The sequence below is a fragment of the Equus caballus genome, chromosome 6, assembly GCF_041296265.1.
Source record: "Equus caballus isolate H_3958 breed thoroughbred chromosome 6, TB-T2T, whole genome shotgun sequence".
Taxonomy (NCBI): Eukaryota; Metazoa; Chordata; class Mammalia; order Perissodactyla; family Equidae; genus Equus; species Equus caballus.
The window spans coordinates 53,710,693-53,714,633 of NC_091689.1; positions in this window are offsets into that span (position 1 = coordinate 53,710,693).

Here is a 3,941-nt window from a genome sequence, read left to right on the forward strand (position 1 = left end):
TGTGGTATGCTATGAAGCTGTAATTACTGTGCTCAAGATCAAAGTAACATTACTCAGGAGTAGAGAAGCCAAATGTAAATGGAGGAGGTCTTCATTAAACAAGGGATGACCAACTCCCTGAGCCCAGCCAAGTGATCCACTCTATTTATAGCCACAATTACCCAACAGCCCTTGAGCACTCACGCAATACAATAAGTATTGTGCTGTGGTACATGCAGGACAAAGTCTCTGGGGAGGTGCTCACAAAACGTACAAGGATATTAATGCCACAGAAAGACGGCTTCTGGCGGAGGGCAGAGCATCCTCACATACTTAATTCCAGAGGGGCTGCCGCCTCAAGGCTGTGATCCCGAGCATTAAACCTGGAGCACAGTTTGTTACTATCTGTATTCTACTGTTTACTGCTTTCCAACTTAATTAGACAACATTCTAAAACATTGGCCACATGCTCTACTCCAGACCCGAGGGAGAGGAGGAGTGAGTTGGGGACAGAGGATCTTTTCATCAACTTCTATTTTGGGAAAGATAGAGACAAGAGTTCGTGAGAGTCAGGAAAAAGGATTGCTTTACTAGTCCACAGCTTGGCAATTAGAAACCCTGTTCTCTGTGGTTCTGTTTTTCATTATTGAGTCTAGAACGAGGATAAACATTTCATTCCCTCAGCTCCTGTCCCTCTTATTTCTTAATTCACTGTATCACCATCATCCAGCCAACCCTACGTCCTCACTGTGGGGGGGTGGACTGAAACCTCCTCTCTTCTTTGCATTGACGATGCTCCACTGTTTTGGGTTTTCAAAGGGGGGGAGAGGAAAGATGGGGGGAGCAGGAGACACCGGGAGGGGAGGCAGCAAAGTGCTCTGGAGCCATTTGCATTGGCGTAGAGGTGAGAATGAAGAATTAAAACCTTTAGGGTCCTCTGCAATCTGGCCTCAACCCATCCCTCCAGTGTCTCCCACTTCTCACCTTCCCAAACTCTTGACTCCAGGTAAACACACCTACTCATGGTCCCCATGCAGAAAATCCTGTAGTTTAGCTACCCCAGGGCCATTCTGAATATCATTCTCCTGTGCTGCTCCCCTCTATAGAGGCTTCAAAGCCAAACTCACACCCTTTCCTGATCTCTGTTGCGGGGATGGGTGACTTGATGTGTCAGTTCTGGCCCATTAGATGGAAAAGTGGAAATCTGCTGTGGGAACTTCTGGGAATGCTTTTGTTTCCTCACAAAATGGGCCAGATGCAACTGATACAACTTTCCTCCTCTCTTCTTTTTCCTGCCTTGAAAAAGGATGAGATGGCAGGAGCTACACCAGCCATCTTGCAGCCACGAGGGAAAGAGCAAGGCAAGGGCAGAGATGTAAACAGTGAGCCATTGAACTTATCTCTAGATTTCTTGCTATGTGAGAAATAAAAACTTTTTAGTTTAAGCTACTGTTGGTTCAGTTGTCTGTTACTTACAGATTGATTCATTGCTAAATGATGTAAGACCCTGAACCAGGTGGTGGGGATATAATGGAGAAGAAAGCAGGTATGGGCCTTCCTCTTATTGAATGTATAATCAAGTGTGAGAGACAGAACAAAAGGAAATGAGCAAGCCCAAATACCACAAACGGCATATTGCACTATGAAGGAAAACAAAAATACAATGCTATGACAGAGAACTATGGGGTGGGGGGCTATTTTACATAGAGGGGTCACTGAAGACCCTTTTGAGGAGGAGGGGGTTAAGTTAAGGACCTGTAAGGATGAGAAGACCCAGCCATTTGAAAAGGAGGTTGAAGAGTTTCAGGCAGCCATAACAGCTTGTGCAAGGGTCCTGGGGCAAAAAAGAGCTTAGTGTGTTCAAGGAAGTAAAATTTCACCAAGGCTGGAACATAGTAAGCGAGAAATTAGAAAGAAAGGAACCGGAGAAGTGGTCAGGGGCCCAACCACACAAGGCCTGGCAGGTCATGCAATGGAGTTTACATTTTAGTCCAAGGTCAAAGGGAGAGTTTGTAAGCAAAGATAGCTCTGGACGTTGTATGGAAATGGATGAAAGGGAGGTGAGAGCAGAAATGTGGAGACTAGTTAGGAGGCCACTGAAGGAGTCCAGGGAAGAAAGGTGGCGACACGTTCTAGGATGATACCAGCAGGGACGGACTCAAGATCATTTAGGACTTAACATGCGCTGGGCATCGCCGCTTCTTTGATTTTTTGATTTTCCTCCTATATCACTGGTCATTTCTTTTGGGTCTTTGTCAGGCTCATTTCCTCTGCTCTTCTCCAAATAGTGGGGCTCCTCTGGATTCTTACCTAGGTTCTCTTCTCTCTTTCCTCCAAAGCTGTTCCCTGGGAGAGCCCATAATTCCTCCACCCCATCTAGATATTGCTGACATCCGCACGTACGTCTCCAGCTTAGGTTTCTCCTCTTAGCATCCGGCTTATACTTCCGACTGTCCACGGGACAGTCTCACTTGGAAGCTCCACAGGCCTAAATATTCTCTTGTGGACCCTGTTCCCCAGTCAACCTGCTTCTCCCCTGTGCTCCCCACCTCAGATTGCGGCAGCCCCACCGACCCCCCTGCCCAAGCCAAAACCCCAGGCGCGGTACTTGACCCCTTCTCCCTTATCTCAGTCACTTCTGGATCACCTCGTCCTGTGGATCCTATTTCTCTCTCCAAATTCTCCACTTCTCCCCATCCCCCCGCCGTAATACTAATTTAGGCCTCGATCATCTTTTACTTATGGTCTTGGTACTGGTCTCCCTGCCTCCAGTTACATCCCCTTCCAATCCATTTTCCACACTGAGGACAGAATTTTCCTTCTAAAACATGATGGTATCAGTTCCTGCTCAAAGCCATTCACTTCCTTGTCATTTTTCTGAGGATAAAATTCCAACTCTGGGCCATGAGCTAAGGCCCCTGTGGCTGCACTTTTGTGAGTTCAGTGCGTGAGCCTGCAGGACCCTGAGCCCCCTCATCTGTGCGTGGGGATCACGACAGCACCTCCCTCACAGAGCGTGTATGTGGAGCACCCGGGGGCACGTATGGCACCCAGGATGGTGTCTGACAGGTGGTCCAGGCTCGGGAGCCGAGGTGGTTTCCCACTGATCTTCAGAAACAGGCACAGCCTGTGCCTCAGAAGAGACCGCTGTTCTGAACGGCTGCCAGGAAGGTGAGGACAGAGCTCTTGTTCCTCTCTATCAAACCCCACTTTATGTCCAATGACAGTGCTTCATGGGGAGGATTACAGCTCATTTTTCTGTTTCTTCTCTCATGAGCGCCCATGGAGGTCTCCCCACTCGTGTAGTAATCTGCAGATGGTGCTGAGGTGCGTTTCTCTGGAAAACCTTTCCAGCTGCCCCAGGGAGGGTGTTGACAGGTCCCGGCTCTGGCGCCCCCTGGGAGGATCCACATGCCCTGTGACCCACCAGGCCGTTCCATCCTCACTCGCTCACCCACATACTCTGTTCCAGCTCACCTACTTTTCCCACCTCCCCCTCGCAGCTCAGGCCCCCTCTCCTTCTGCAGGCAAACTGCACGCTGCTTCTTTCATTTCTATCCTCTTCAGCTGACGAAAGTGGACCCCAGCGTTTTCTAATCTGATCGCATCACCCTGAATAAATCGTCCAGGCAGGTTTCCAGCCTCCCAGAGTACGATGACTTTTCTCCTCAGTTTATTTCTGTGACTCCCGGAACCCTTCGTGGACCACAGCTGCAAATATGATCCTTCACGCATGACCGTGGAATCTTTACAACACAGTCAGGTCAATGTCTCTGATTCAGAGACATTCAAGCACGTGGTGCATGTCCTCCTCCCGGGACCTTTGGGTTTATATTCTGAAGGACCCTGGGACTCTAAATACAGGATTCTTGCCACAGTAAACACCATCAGTGGTACTCAGAACTACGTTATCTATAAGACTGTAGAATCTTGAAATAATTATACTGAGGATTTGTCTCAGC